General features: G+C 47.4%; 1 long non-coding RNA gene across 1 annotated transcript; it reads right to left on the bottom strand.

Moving 5' to 3' along the window:
• Window positions 1-10,501: 10,501 nt before the first annotated feature.
• Window positions 10,502-15,107, bottom strand: LOC306918071. The gene is made up of 3 exons (XR_013789279.1): window positions 14,889-15,107; window positions 12,584-12,846; window positions 10,502-10,685 (listed from the first exon to the last, which is right to left on the bottom strand). It is a non-coding gene; the product is annotated as an uncharacterized lncRNA (long non-coding RNA).
• Window positions 15,108-15,477: the final 370 nt, after the last annotated feature.

The following is a 15,477-nucleotide window of genomic DNA, read 5'->3' on the forward strand; positions in this document are numbered from 1 at the left end:
CTTTGCATTATATATTCTTTCAGAGCGAACGTTTTTAACTCAAATCTTTGCTTCTGGGAGGTCCCTGGAACAACATATTTTCAGATGGGGGTCGGTGGCCAATTACAGATAATTCTGGGGGTCCTTGACATGAATTAATTTGAGAACCACTGACATAGAAACATTTCAGAAAACTGTCAGAATTTAGAAAACATTTTTTTAAATTTCGACGTCAGGCCTAAATGGCTTAAGACCTGAGACCAGATTATACTGAATGTCTAAATAGACTCTAAATCTACTAAGACAGTTCTCTGAACAACCCATGTTTCTATAATCAGTGGTTCTCAAACTATTTTGACGACCCACAGAATGATATGTATTTGGCCGCCGACCCGCATCTCAAAATGATGTTGTTCCTTCAAGGGACCCCCCCCCCCAGAACCCCAGTTAAAACTGTCCGCTGTGAAAGAATAATTATATATTCAAAGATTTGCACACATGACCATGTTTTTTCCCCAAAGAAACAGCAGATCTGCAAGCTCGTAGCGCGGCACTCGGTGCCGCACTACGAGCTTGTAGATCTGCTATTTTCCAATAGCTAAAGTATAGAATAATGGCTAATGTGGTTATAAGCGCTAAAAGTGACGCAGATGTGTTCCAGGTCTCAATGGGTTAAATGTGTTGTCCTTTCAGATGTGTTCCAGGTCTCAATGGGTTATATGTGTTGTCCTTTCAGATGTGTTCCAGGTCTCAATGGGTTAAATGTGTTGTCCTTTCCTGTGTTCCAGGTCTCAATGGGTTATATGTGTTGTCCTTTCCTAAGATGTGTTCCAGGTCTCAATGGGTTAAATGTGTTGTCCTTTCCTGTGTTCCAGGTCTCAATGGGTTAAATGTGTTGTCCTTTCAGATGTGTTCCAGGTCTCAATGGGTTAAATGTGTTGTCCTTTCAGATGTGTTCCAGGTCTCAATGGGTTAAATGTGTTGTCCTTTCAGATGTGTTCCAGGTCTCAATGGGTTAAATGTGTTGTCCTTTCAGATGTGTTCCAGGTCTCAATGGGTTAAATGTGTTGTCCTTTCAGATGTGTTCCAGGTCTCAATGGGTTATATGTGTTGTCCTTTCAGATGTGTTCCAGGTCTCAATGGGTTAAATGTGTTGTCCTTTCAGATGTGTTCCAGGTCTCAATGGGTTAAATGTGTTGTCCTTTCAGATGTGTTCCAGGTCTCAATGGGTTAAATGTGTTGTCCTTTCAGATGTGTTCCAGGTCTCAATGGGTTAAATGTGTTGTCCTTTCAGATGTGTTCCAGGTCTCAATGGGTTATATGTGTTGTCCTTTCCTAAGATGTGTTCCAGGTCTCAATGGGTTAAATGTGTTGTCCTTTCCTAAGGCAGATGTGTTCCAGGTCTCAATGGGTTATATGTGTTGTCCTTTCAGATGTGTTCCAGGTCTCAATGGGTTAAATGTGTTGTCCTTTCAGATGTGTTCCAGGTCTCAATGGGTTAAATGTGTTGTCCTTTCAGATGTGTTCCAGGTCTCAATGGGTTAAATGTGTTGTCCTTTCCTAAGATGTGTTCCAGGTCTCAATGGGTTAAATGTGTTGTCCTTTCCTAAGATGTGTTCCAGGTCTCAATGGGTTAAATGTGTTGTCCTTTCCTAAGATGTGTTCCAGGTCTCAATGGGTTATATGTGTTGTCCTTTCAGATGTGTTCCAGGTCTCAATGGGTTATATGTGTTGTCCTTTCCTGTGTTCCAGGTCTCAATGGGTTAAATGTGTTGTCCTTTCAGATGTGTTCCAGGTCTCAATGGGTTATATGTGTTGTCCTTTCCTGTGTTCCAGGTCTCAATGGGTTAAATGTGTTGTCCTTTCAGATGTGTTCCAGGTCTCAATGGGTTATATGTGTTGTCCTTTCAGATGTGTTCCAGGTCTCAATGGGTTAAATGTGTTGTCCTTTCCTAAGATGTGTTCCAGGTCTCAATGGGTTAAATGTGTTGTCCTTTCCTAAGATGTGTTCCAGGTCTCAATGGGTTAAATGTGTTGTCCTTTCAGATGTGTTCCAGGTCTCAATGGGTTATATGTGTTGTCCTTTCAGATGTGTTCCAGGTCTCAATGGGTTATATGTGTTGTCCTTTCAGATGTGTTCCAGGTCTCAATGGGTTAAATGTGTTGTCCTTTCCTAAGATGTGTTCCAGGTCTCAATGGGTTAAATGTGTTGTCCTTTCCTAAGATGTGTTCCAGGTCTCAATGGGTTAAATGTGTTGTCCTTTCAGATGTGTTCCAGGTCTCAAAGGGTTATATGTGTTGTCCTTTCAGATGTGTTCCAGGTCTCAGTGGGTTATATGTGTTGTCCTTTCAGATGTGTTCCAGGTCTCAATGGGTTAAATGTGTTGTCCTTTCAGATGTGTTCCAGGTCTCAATGGGTTAAATGTGTTGTCCTTTCCTGTGTTCCAGGTCTCAATGGGTTAAATGTGTTGTCCTTTCCTAAGATGTGTTCCAGGTCTCAATGGGTTATATGTGTTGTCCTTTCCTGTGTTCCAGGTCTCAATGGGTTATATGTGTTGTCCTTTCAGATGTGTTCCAGGTCTCAAAGGGTTAAATGTGTTGTCCTTTCAGATGTGTTCCAGGTCTCAATGGGTTAAATGTGTTGTCCTTTCAGATGTGTTCCAGGTCTCAATGGGTTAAATGTGTTGTCCTTTCAGATGTGTTCCAGGTCTCAATGGGTTAAATGTGTTGTCCTTTCCTAAGATGTGTTCCAGGTCTCAATGGGTTATATGTGTTGTCCTTTCCTAAGGCAAGCAACCCATTATGTATTAGAATAGCTCAGTTCTAATACCTGGACATCAACATTATATTTATCTTCTCGTTCTCTTTGCCAATAAACTGCACAGGAAAATGGAGAAAATGAGGGTCACGGCTAATGGACGAATACAATCGCATGCGAGCTGATTCATCTGGAATGCAAAGCTACGATGATTCTAGGCATCTACACATTCGTTGGTGAAGTGTGCAGGTGATTACTGATAATAGTACAGAAGTGTAATGGAGTGCGTGAAATGTTTTTTTGTATGTTTTTTTGTTTTGTCGAATGCAGATGTGGTTGTGTACATCATCCATCCATCCATCCATCCATCTTCAACCACTTATCCGTAGTCGGGTCACGGGGGCAACAGCTCCACCAGAGAGCTCCAGACTTCCCTCTCCAGAGCAACATTAGTGACTTCCTCCTGGGGGGGATCCCGAGACGTTCCAAGGCCATTGAGTCGATGTGTAATCCCTCCATCTGCGCCTTGGTCTGCCCCGGAGGTCTCCTCCCAGTGGGACGTGGTCCTTGGTCTGCCCCGGAGGTCTCCTCCCAGTGGGACGTGATCCTTGGTCTGCCCCGGGGTCTCCTCCCAGTGGGACGTGCCTCGAGGACCCCCCTAGGGAGACGCCTGAGAGGCATCCTAACCAGATGCCTCGAGGACCTCCCTAGGGAGATGCCCGAGAGGCATCCTAACCAGATGCCTCGAGGACCTCCCTAGGGAGATGCCTGAGAGGCATCCTAACCAGATGCCCCGGGGTATCCTCCCAGTGGGACGTGCCTCGAGGACCCCCCTAGGGAGACGCCTGAGAGGCATCCTAACCAGATGCCCCGGGGTCTCCTCCCAGTGGGACGTGCCTCGAGGACCCCCCTAGGGAGACGCCTGAGAGGCATCCTAACCAGATGCCTCGAGGACCTCCCTAGGGAGATGCCCGAGAGGCATCCTAACCAGATGCCTCGAGGACCTCCCTAGGGAGATGCCTGAGAGGCATCCTAACCAGATGCCCCGGGGTATCCTCCCAATGGGACGTGCCTCGAGGACCCCCCTAGGGAGACGCCTGAGAGGCATCCTAACCAGATGCCCCGGGGTCTCCTCCCAGTGGGACGTGCCTCGAGGACCCCCCTAGGGAGACGCCCGAGAGGCATCCTAACCAGATGCCCCGGGGTCTCCTCCCAGTGGGACGTGCCTCGAGGACCCCCCTAGGGAGACAACTGAGAGGCATCCTAACCAGATGCCCCGGGGTCTCCTCCCAGTGGGACGTGCCTCGAGGACCCCCCTAGGGAGACGCCTGAGAGGCATCCTAACCAGATGCCCCGGGGTCTCCTCCCAGTGGGACGTGCCTCGAGGACCCCCCTAGGGAGACGCCTGAGAGGCATCCTAACCAGATGCCCCGGGGTCTCCTCCCAGTGGGACGTGCCTCGAGGACCCCCCTAGGGAGACGCCCGAGAGGCATCCTAACCAGATGCCCCGGGGTCTCCTCCCAGTGGGACGTGCCTCGAGGAACCCCCTAGGGAGACGCCTGAGAGGCATCCTAACCAGATGCCTCGAAGACCTCCCTAGGGAGATGCCCGAGAGGCATCCTAACCAGATGCCTCGAGGACCTCCCAAGGGAGACGCCTGAGAGGCATCCTAACCAGATGCCTCGAGGACCTCACTAGGGAGATGCCCGAGAGGCATCCTAACCAGATGCCTCGAGGACCCCCCTAGGGAGACGCCTGAGAGGCATCCTAACCAGATGCCCCGGGGTCTCCTCCCAGTGGGACGTGCCTCGAGGACCCCCCTAGGGAGACGCCTGAGAGGCATCCTAACCAGATGCCTCGAGGACCCCCCTAGGGAGACGCCTGAGAGGCATCCTAACCAGATGCCTCGAGGACCTCCCTAGGGAGATGCCCGAGAGGCATCCTAACCAGATGCCTCGAGGACCTCCCTAGGGAGATGCCTGAGAGGCATCCTAACCAGATGCCTCGAGGACCTCCCTAGGGAGATGCCCGAGAGGCATCCTAACCAGATGCCTCGAGGACCTCCCTAGGGAGACACCTGAGAGGCATCCTAACCAGATGCCCCGGGGTCTCCTCCCAGTGGGACGTGCCTCGAGGACCCCCCTAGGGAGACGCCTGAGAGGCATCCTAACCAGATGCCTCGAGGACCTCCCTAGGGAGATGCCCGAGAGGCATCCTAACCAGATGCCTCGAGGACCCCCCTAGGGAGACGCCTGAGAGGCATCCTAACCAGATGCCTCGAGGACCTCCCTAGGGAGACGCCCGAGAGGCATCCTAACCAGATGCCTCGAGGACCCCCCTAGGGAGACGCCCGAGAGGCATCCTAACCAGATGCCTCAAGGACCTCCCTAGGGAGACGCCTGAGAGGCATCCTAACCAGATGCCTCGAGGACCTCCCTAGGGAGATGCCCGAGAGGCATCCTAACCAGATGCCTCGAGGACCTCCCTAGGGAGATGCCCGAGAGGCATCCTAACCAGATGCCTCGAGGACCTCCCTAGGGAGATGCCCGAGAGGCATCCTAACCAGATGCCTCGAGGACCTCCCTAGGGAGATGCCCGAGAGGCATCCTAACCAGTTGTCCCGAACCACCTCAGCTGCTCCTTTCCAGGCGAAGGAGCAGCGGTTCTTTCCAGGCGAAGGAGCAGCGGTTCTACTCCGAGTCTCTCCCGTGTCTCTAAGGGAGATGCCAGCCACCACATCAGTGGTTTCCAAAACGGGGGTCCCTGCAGCGAGATGATAATTAGGAACCAAATTGACCCTCATTGGTCTGTAACTCAGAGAGTTGAATTGCATTTTTATAGGGCTTTTCCAAGTGCTCAAAGCGCTTTACAATGGTTCATTCATTCATACATTGGGAGGTGAAGGTTCATTCATTCATACATTGGGAGGTGAAGGTTCATTCATTCATACATTGGGAGGTGAAGGTTCATTCATTCATACATTGGGAGGTGAAGGTTCATTCATTCATACATTGGGAGGTGAAGGTTCATTCATTCATACTTTGGGAGGTGAACGTTCATTCATTCATACATTGGGAGGTGAAGGTTCATTCATTCATACATTGGGAGGTGAAGGTTCATTCATTCATACATTGGGAGGTGAAGGTTCATTCATTCATACATTGGGAGGTGAAGGTTCATTCATTCATACATTGGGAGGTGAAGGTTCATTCATTCATACATTGGGAGGTGAAGGTTCATCCATTCATACATTGGGAGGTGAAGGTTCATCCATTCATACATTGGGAGGTGAAGGTTAATTCATTCATACATTGGGAGGTGAAGGTTCATTCATTCATACATTGGGAGGTGAAGGTTCATTCATTCATACATTGGGAGGTGAAGGTTCATTCATTCATACATTGGGAGGTGAAGCGGTGAACAGTCGACACCAGCGTCCTCACTTCCCACATTCACACACCGACGGTGGTGAGCTCACACCGACCGACTCACTGGAGGCAGCGTGGGGTTCAGTGTCTTCTTGCCCAAGGACACTTCGACATGTGGACAGGAGGAGGAGCCGGGATTCGAACCGCCGACCAATGGATCATTGGACGACCTGCTCTACCTCCTGAGCCACCGCCACCCCGAGTGTGCAAATGTGTACACTCTCAGGGTTAAATTAATTATTTGACTAAATAAATTGGGGGTCCCAGAGATAGAAATGCCATTAGATGGGGGACCGTATAGCCTAATTCAGGTCAAACTGAGGGTCCGTTGACATGATAATGGTTGAAAATCACTGCTATAGAGCCGTAAAGAAAAAGTAGGGGGGCTAATTAGTGACAATTTGGGGGTCCTTGACATGAAAAGGAGGGGAGCTTAAGTCGAAAAAACGAATATATATTCAAAGATTTGTGCCGCATTTTTACGATTTAAAACAAATAGCAGACCTACAAGCTCGTAGCGCGCCACTCGGTGGCTCGCTACGAGCTTGTAGATCTATTTTTCAATAGCTAAAGTATAACATAATGCTTAGTTAAAACACCAAACGGGGTTCCTTAAAAGGGAGCAGTAATGATCTTAAAAGTTTCTGTTCTTTTCTGACCTCAATTACACACAAAAAAAAGAAAGAAAACGTTGAACATTCAGTGGTTTTCTGAATAATTAGGCTCAGAAAAGTGATGTGATTGGCCTGTAGACTTACTGTATGTAACTCCTAGGCCTGATAGAGCCACACACACACACACACACACACACACACACACACACACACACACACACACACACACACACACACACACACACACACACACACACACACACACACACACACACACACACACACACACACACACACACACACACACACACACACACACACACACACACACACACACGATGTAATATCCCTAAGTGTTTGTACAGTATACGGGTAATGGAAAGCAACGAGGAGGGTTATCTCTTACAAAAATAAAATACATAAGAAGTATTTACGATCTGTCTTTATGGATTTCTCATAAATACAGTTTATAGTACTGCAGCGAGCGATAAGCTGTGCGATTTGCAACCATATGCCTGTTAGGGGTTTTTACTCTGCCTCCTTCAGCAGTACAAATACCAGCAGCCATTTTAACCCATTTAAGACACGAGGACAATTCTACAAATACCTTCTAAATGCTGACAGTTTTCTGAAAAAAAAACATTTTCAGGTCAAGGACCCCCACAAATATATGTATTTGGCCGCCGAGCCCCGTCTGAAAATATGTTGTTCCAGGGACCCCCCCCCCCCCCCCCCCCGCCCCCCCAAGAAGACAGATACGAGTTAAAAACGTTCGCTCTGATAGATATATAATCAAAGATTTGTGCCACAATTTCACGATTTAAAAAAAAATAGCAGATCTACAAGCTCATGAGCTTATAGATCTGCTATTTTTCCAATAGCTAAATTATAACGTGTTTGAAACACCAAAACGGGTTCCCGCCCGGAAATGGTTTAATGTTTCCCTACAGATTCTTTCCACCGCGTGTTTCCTGACAAACCGCTTATCGTACGTTTACCTTGAACCGTCCGAGACAGAGAGAATAAATGTTTTCTGCACCGCGTAACTCACAACCCAGCATTAAACTACTTTAAACCGTTCTGTACATGTACGGGAGGGAGCCCCTTTTGGTGCTTTTAGCATTATGTTATACTTTAGCTATTGAAAAATAGCAGATCTACAAGCTCGTAGCGCGCCACCGAGTGGCGCGCTACGAGCTTGTAGGTCTGCTATTTTTGAAAAATCGTGAAAACGGTTTTAATTCAAATCTTTGCTTCTGGGAGGGTCCCTGGAACAACATATTTTCAGATGCAGTCAGAGGCAGTCAATTACGTATATATTTTTGGGGGTCCTTGACATGAAAATGTATGGCAACCATGATAAGAACAGAATGATCAGGAACACGCTTGCATCTCATATCATACTGTACGTACAGTCAGTCCCTCTGATACAGTAGTAGACAACCATCATGTCATGGTTATCAATATGCTTCATGCAGCGATGTGTCGTCTGAGTCAGACAGCTGAGGCCGGATTATATCACGTGTAGTTGTAGTAAAACTTGCAATATTTGTCTCTGCTGTAGTGGAGTATAATTGCCCCCCCATGAAATCTATTGTTTAGTTTTTCTGTGACAAGTCATGATGAAATATTAAAGAAGAGTAGTTCAAGTTCCCATGTATTGTGCTGTACTTCAATATACTGTATCTTGATGAGAAATATCTTTTATGGAATATTTTACATTGGGTAAAATATACACGTGTTTAGTGATGGTGTAACAAAAAATACGTTTAGTGTTTTAGGGTTAAATGTATTTGGAGCCAAACCCCCATCTAAAAATATATAGTTCCAGGGCGTCGGCCAGGGCATGTTTTCAAAGGGAGGTTGTACAGCATTTAGTTCCAACCAAGCGATCTGATTGGCTGAGAAAAATATTCTCTATGAGGCAATTCCCCTTTTGCCCAAAAAGTACAGTTTATACGTGTGGTGGGGGGCTCAGAGTGCTCCCACTAAGGAAAGTAGGCTTTCTAATGACACAACCCGCCTTTGTTTTATTTACGCTAAAGAGGAGAGGCTGGTCTGAGTTCCATGTGAGATTTAAAAGCGAAAGTAGCATAGCCAAAGCAGGGCAGAATCATAGAAGCATTAGGCTATGGACCAGGTCTAGTATCTAGTGTGCATCTTGGCCCTATAGAGCCATTCAATAAACCAACAACTAGAATCATTCAATATAAACCAACAGTGATGTCTTAAAATCAATTATATGACGTGGTAGACGGATGCTTTGATTGGTTGAATACTTTAATAACAGCTTGCAAAACACTACAGCGGTGCAGTTACTGTACAACCATGCTAAAAAAGAAAAGGATAACACCATTGTGGTCCTACAGTATGTATTCAATTCATCAAGACTTATCGGGAGGGTTGGAGGCGTTGTTGAGTCGACTCCCTCTCTGGCTTCAGGAGAACAGGAGGGATGGAGGCGTTGTTGAGTCGACTCCCTCTCGGGCTTCAGGAGAACAGGAGGGTTGGAGGCGTTGTTGAGTCGACTCCCTCTCTGGCTTCAGGAGAACAGGAGGGATGGAGGCGTTGTTGAGTCGACTCCCTCTCTGGCTTCAGGAGAACAGGAGGGATGGAGGAGTTGTTGAGTCGACTCCCTCTCTGGCTTCAGGAGAACAGGAGGGATGGAGGCGTTGTTGAGTCGACTCCCTCTCTGGCTTCAGGAGAACAGGAGGGATGGAGGCGTTGTTGAGTCGACTCCCTCTCTGGCTTCAGGAGAACAGGAGGGATGGAGGCGTTGTTGAGTCGACTCCCTCTCTGGCTTCAGGAGAACAGGAGGGATGGAGGAGTTGTTGAGTCGACTCCCTCTCTGGCTTCAGGAGAACAGGAGGGATGGAGGCGTTGTTGAGTCGACTCCCTCTCTGGCTTCAGGAGAACAGGAGGGATGGAGGCGTTGTTGAGTCGACTCCCTCTCTGGCTTCAGGAGAACAGGAGGGATGGAGGAGTTGTTGAGTCGACTCCCTCTCTGGCTTCAGGAGAACAGGAGGGATGGAGGCGTTGTTGAGTCGACTCCCTCTCTGGCTTCAGGAGAACAGGAGGGGTGGAGGAGTTGTTGAGTCGACTCCCTCTCTGGCTTCAGGAGAACAGGAGGGATGGGGGCGTTGTTGAGTCGACTCCCTCTCTGGCTTCAGGAGAACAGGAGGGATGGAGGCGTTGTTGAGTCGACTCCCTCTCTGGCTTCAGGAGAACAGGAGGGATGGAGGCGTTGTTGAGTCGACTCCCTCTCTGGCTTCAGGAGAACAGGAGGGGTGGAGGAGTTGTTGAGTCGACTCCCTCTCTGGCTTCAGGAGAACAGGAGGGATGGAGGCGTTGTTGAGTCGACTCCCTCTCTGGCTTCAGGAGAACAGGAGGGATGGAGGCGTTGTTGAGTCGACTCCCTCTCTGGATTCAGGAGAACAGGAGGGATGGAGGCGTTGTTGAGTCGACTCCCTCTCTGGCTTCAGGAGAACAGGAGGGTTGGAGGCGTTGTTGAGTCGACTCCCTCTCTGGCTTCAGGAGAACAGGAGGGATGGAGGCGTTGTTGAGTCGACTCCCTCTCTGGCTTCAGGAGAACAGGAGGGTTGGAGGCGTTGTTGAGTCGACTCCCTCTCTGGCTTCAGGAGAACAGGAGGGATGGAGGCGTTGTTGAGTCGACTCCCTCTCTGGCTTCAGGAGAACAGGAGGGATGGAGGCGTTGTTGAGTCGACTCCCTCTCTGGCTTCAGGAGAACAGGAGGGATGGAGGCGTTGTTGAGTCGACTCCCTCTCTGGCTTCAGGAGAACAGGAGGGTTGGAGGCGTTGTTGAGTCGACTCCCTCTCTGGCTTCAGGAGAACAGGAGGGTTGGAGGCGTTGTTGAGTCGACTCCCTCTCTGGCTTCAGGAGAACAGCTGTTGGTTTATAAACACACAACACATCATTTCAACACTCTAGTGGAGGATCCTAAAGGGATATGTTTTTGCGCTAATTCGTCTAAGAGCGCCTAAGTTTGCACAGATGTAGTCCAGGGCATGCTCTATAAAGCCTGGGATGGCAACCTTTGGGGTCGCCGCAGCGGCCAAATCCATATGGCCACCATTAACTTCCTATGTAAGGCAAACATTTCTACATTTCATTATGCACTAAAACGTGGGCAGTTCAGAAACCCGTCCAGAAACCTGTGTTTTTAAAAAAACAAGATTACAAAATATATATATTTTGATTTGTATTATCGTGAGAACGATGGCTTCCATTTTCGCATTGTAGGGCCTCACTCAGACCTTTAAAACATTGATGCATGCTTGTTGTGAGTGTCATGGCCGCCCCAATGCATTTCCAATGGAAGTCACATGGTTTGTAGTCCACATTTTGGACTACAAGCTGTTGTATGGCTTTCGGCTGTGTTTCGACTGCACCCCTCCCCCTCATACAACACAAATGTTGTGTCAAACCATGTGACTCCCATTGGAAATGCATTGGGGCAAGCTGTGTCACACCCTTTGTATACAACAAGCATACAGCAATCTGTTGCGACCGTGTGAGTGAGGCCTCAGACCTTTACTGCATTGCTGTATGCTTGTTGGATGAATGTTGTGTAGTGTCATGGCCGCCCCAATGCATTTCCAATGGAAGTCACATGGTTTGACACAAAATTTGTGTTGTATGAGGGGGAGAGGCGCAGTCGAAACACAGCCGAAAGCCATACAACAGCTTGTAGTCCAAAATGTGGACTACAAACCATGTGACTTCCATTGGAAATGCATTGGGGCGGCCATGACACTACACAACATTCATCCAACAAGCATACAGCAATGCAGTAAAGGTCTGAGTGAGGCCTAAGGCCTCACTCACACGGTCGCAATAGATTGCTGTATGCTTGTTGTATACAAAGGGTGTGACACAGCTTGCCCCAATGCATTTCCAATGGGAGTCACATGGTCTGACACAACATTTGTGTTGTATGAGGGGGAGGGGTGCAGTCGAAACACAGCCGAAAGCCATACAACAGCTTGTAGTCCAAAATGTGGACTACAAACCATGTGACTTCCACTGGAAATGCATTGGGGCAAGCTGTGTCACACCCTTTGTATACAACAAGCATACAGCAATCTGTTGCGACCTTTGCTTTGCATTGCTGTATGCTTGTTGGATGAATGTTGTGTAGTGTCATGGCCGCCCCAATGCATTTCCAATGGAAGTCACATGGTTTGTAGTCCACATTTTGGACTACAAGCTGTTGTATGGCTTTCGGCTGTGACACTCACAACATTCATACAACAAGCATGCATCAATGTTTTAAAGGTCTGAGTGAGGCCTAACTCTTCAAGAATAGAAAGCACTTGAGTAAAGTAAGTACTTGAGTAAAAGTACAAATGTATTTGCATCAAACTGTACATAAAGAAAAAAAACTTTTCAGATGTTTAACAATCTTTCAGTCCAGTGCGAAAGAAAATAGCAGATCTACAAGCTCACAATGTGTTGCATTGCGAGCTTGTTGATTGGCTATTTTCTTTTTTCTTTATTTTAAGATTTGATTTGATTGGCCCCCCCGATCGGCTATTTTCAAATGGCTGAAATGGTTACTCTATGTCTTGTAATATTAATCTAAAAATCTACAACTACAAAGTAACTAGTAACTAAAGTTTTCAATTAAACGTAGTTGAGTAAAAGTGCAATATTTGCTTCCGCCTTCCGAGATGTAGTGGACTAGAAGTAAAATTGTACTTTGTAAAAAAAAAAAAAAAAAAAATGTAATTTTAACTGTATTTTCCCCACCACAGACTGTAGCCTACGTTACGCGTTGCCTTACCTTCTAAAAGTCGCACAGCGGCCGTGCACTTGCTCTCCTCATGATTTTGCAAACGTCACGTTCACCATCTTTCATGTCAGCATACCCGCGGCCGCGGGTAGGGTTCTCGCCTGAACCGGTAAATATGCCGGTGCAGTCGATGCCGCCACCAGCTGCAATGTCATCAGCAGTCACGTCGTCACGCATTGCAATTGCATCTTGCGTAATGCACTGGCAGGTGTATGTGTATCCACGGGGATCGTCTCGTTCTTGATCAAAGAGAGCTGAGAGAGAGAGAGAGAGAGAGAAGAATGTGTCAAGGTTTAGTTATAGGGCTTCAAATCAGTATATTATATATATATATTATTATATTTTAAGGGGACATTTCACCCCTGGAAGAAACTGCAGTCACTCAATGTTAAGAGTATTTGTAATTGATCAGTAGAACTATTAGAAATGTGCACCCTATATGGCCAGAAAAATAAAGTCTGTGTGTTTGACTATATATATAGGGTTTGACTGGATTGCTGAATTCCTACAATGCCCATAATGCTTTAGTGCATTTGGTTATCCTCGTGGAGAGAGGGGAGGCTACGTGGAGGTGTGACTTGTAGTCCAGGAAGGAAGTGAGACCAATGTTGGTCATGAACATGGATGGCGCCATGACTAAAATACGCATACGCAAAAACCCCTGAAAGGGTTTCTCATGTCCTAAACATCATTCAAATAAGATCTGGTTGCAAAAGGGGTGAAGTGGCCCTTTAGGACTTGAGGGTGATTCTACAAATGTCTTCTAAATCCTAACCTATGAAACATAAAAAAAGCAGATCTACAAGCTCGTAGTGCGGCACAAAGTGACACGCTATGAGCTTGTAGCCTGGTTAATAAACCAGACCGAATCAGCCGTTAAAAAAAAGTTGCCTACCAGCGGATTACGGTCTGGCGAGGCTCAGTAGCACGCCTCTTTCCTACAGCAGAGAACAGGTCGGACCAATCGGGACACGGTATGCAATATGGGCGGGCTTTGGTACAGTGACGTTCAATGCTTGAGACCTTTGACTGACAGTAGCTCTGACCAATTGCGTCAAAGAGAAAATGTTCCCCGGGAAATGAAATCCAAGTGGAGCCAGCCCAGACTGATATACCGCGACAGTGTTGTGTGATATTAGTCTGGCTTATTAGCCAGGCTAATGAGCTTGGAGATCATGTATTTTCAAATTGCCGTAGTTAAGTAAAACGTGCAATATTTTGTCTCTTATGTAGTGGAGTATAAGCATAGAGCAAACGAGGCCTTTGCTACTGTATGTGTCACCAGTTTCAATAGGCCTGTCTCACAGTCCTTCCCCGCCCCCTTTCCACGCCCCCTTTCCAGACCTAGTGGTGTTGACGTGACGTCACTCCATAGACATTACATGTTAAAAGACCTACATTCAGAAGCCATAAACAACACTTTTTCTGAAGGTAAACTTTATTCTATTTGTTTTAGCTGTCTTACCATCTTGTTTTCTTCATAATAATATTGGTCTTTTACATTTTAACATGTGGAAACGGCCTTAAATGGTGCAGAGAAAGCAGGTAGGGATGTAGCTCTGGTCCATAGCCTTACTCATGGACCAGAGCTACATCTTTTCAGCACGGCTGGATAGCCTGTTCATTTCAACCAATTGTGACCAGATTTGACTGAGAGCCATGCCATCGTGCTGCCTCCAGCTTTTCCCAAAATGAGTTAATAGCACAGGCAGACTCTTCACATACTAGAGCAACGGAAGCACCTTAGACTTTGCTAAGAGCGATTATAGGTCCGCGAGCGAAACATTTAACCCATTTTAGGCGGGAACCCCTTTTGGTGTTACCATTATGTTATGCTTTAGCTATTGAAAAATAGCAGATCTACAAGCTCATAGCGCGCCACCGAGTGGTGCGCTACAAGCTTGTAGGTCTGATATTTTTGAAAAATCGAAGAACGACTGACATAGAAACATAGCTTTTTCAGTCGAAAAATACATCTACGAGAGTCTTAGGGCTCCATTTTCGTCACCGCTAAACCCCTTATCCCTAACCTTCTTTGCCTTGTTTAACTATTTTGCAAAACATTTTTGAATATTTCAACTAGCCAATCTACATTGACACGTTGTGAGCTTGTAGACTGGCCATTTTAACTATTCAAAAATGTTTTGCAAAATAGTAAAAAAAAAAAAAAGGCAAAGAAGTTTAGGGATAAGGGGTTTAGTGGTGACGAAAATGGAGCCCTATATTATATCATAGGCTACAATGGTCATAATGATAAAGGTTGTGAGAGCAAACAAAAATCACATCAAATACCTACAGGCCAGAGTGAGATCGCAGCACTTCCCATTGATGAACACGCCTAGACACTGCATGCACTGTCCATCGACCACCTCTGTGAGACACGGCATGCACCGTCCATCGACCACCTCTGTGAGACACGGCAGGCACCGTCCATCGACCACCTCTGTGGGACACGGTATGCAGAGTCCATCGACGTCCATATGGCCGGCCACAGCGTCACACCGCACGCACTGTCCATCGATGGACAGTTCGTCCATGGGACACTCGCACAGTCCATAGACCATCTCTGCATCGTCCACAAACTGACACGGCATGCACTGTCCACCGCTCAGCAGTGTGTCTGCGGGACACCTGCAACGTCCACGTCCGTATCCGTATTTGACCAACGATGCGCCGACCACACGATCACACTCCATGCACTCTCCATGGGTCATCAGTGTGCCTGAGGGACAGTAGCACCGTCCATCCCAACGCGTTGCGCCGGTCACACTATCACACTCCACGCACCGAGCACCGCTCAGCAGTGTGCCTGGGGGACACCTGCACCATCCGTATTCGTCCACCGATGCGCCGACCACACTATCACACTCCATGCACCGAGCACC

Source organism: Electrona antarctica (genome assembly GCF_951216825.1).
Source record: "Electrona antarctica genome assembly, contig: scaffold_463, whole genome shotgun sequence".
In the NCBI taxonomy this organism is placed as follows: Eukaryota; Metazoa; Chordata; class Actinopteri; order Myctophiformes; family Myctophidae; genus Electrona; species Electrona antarctica.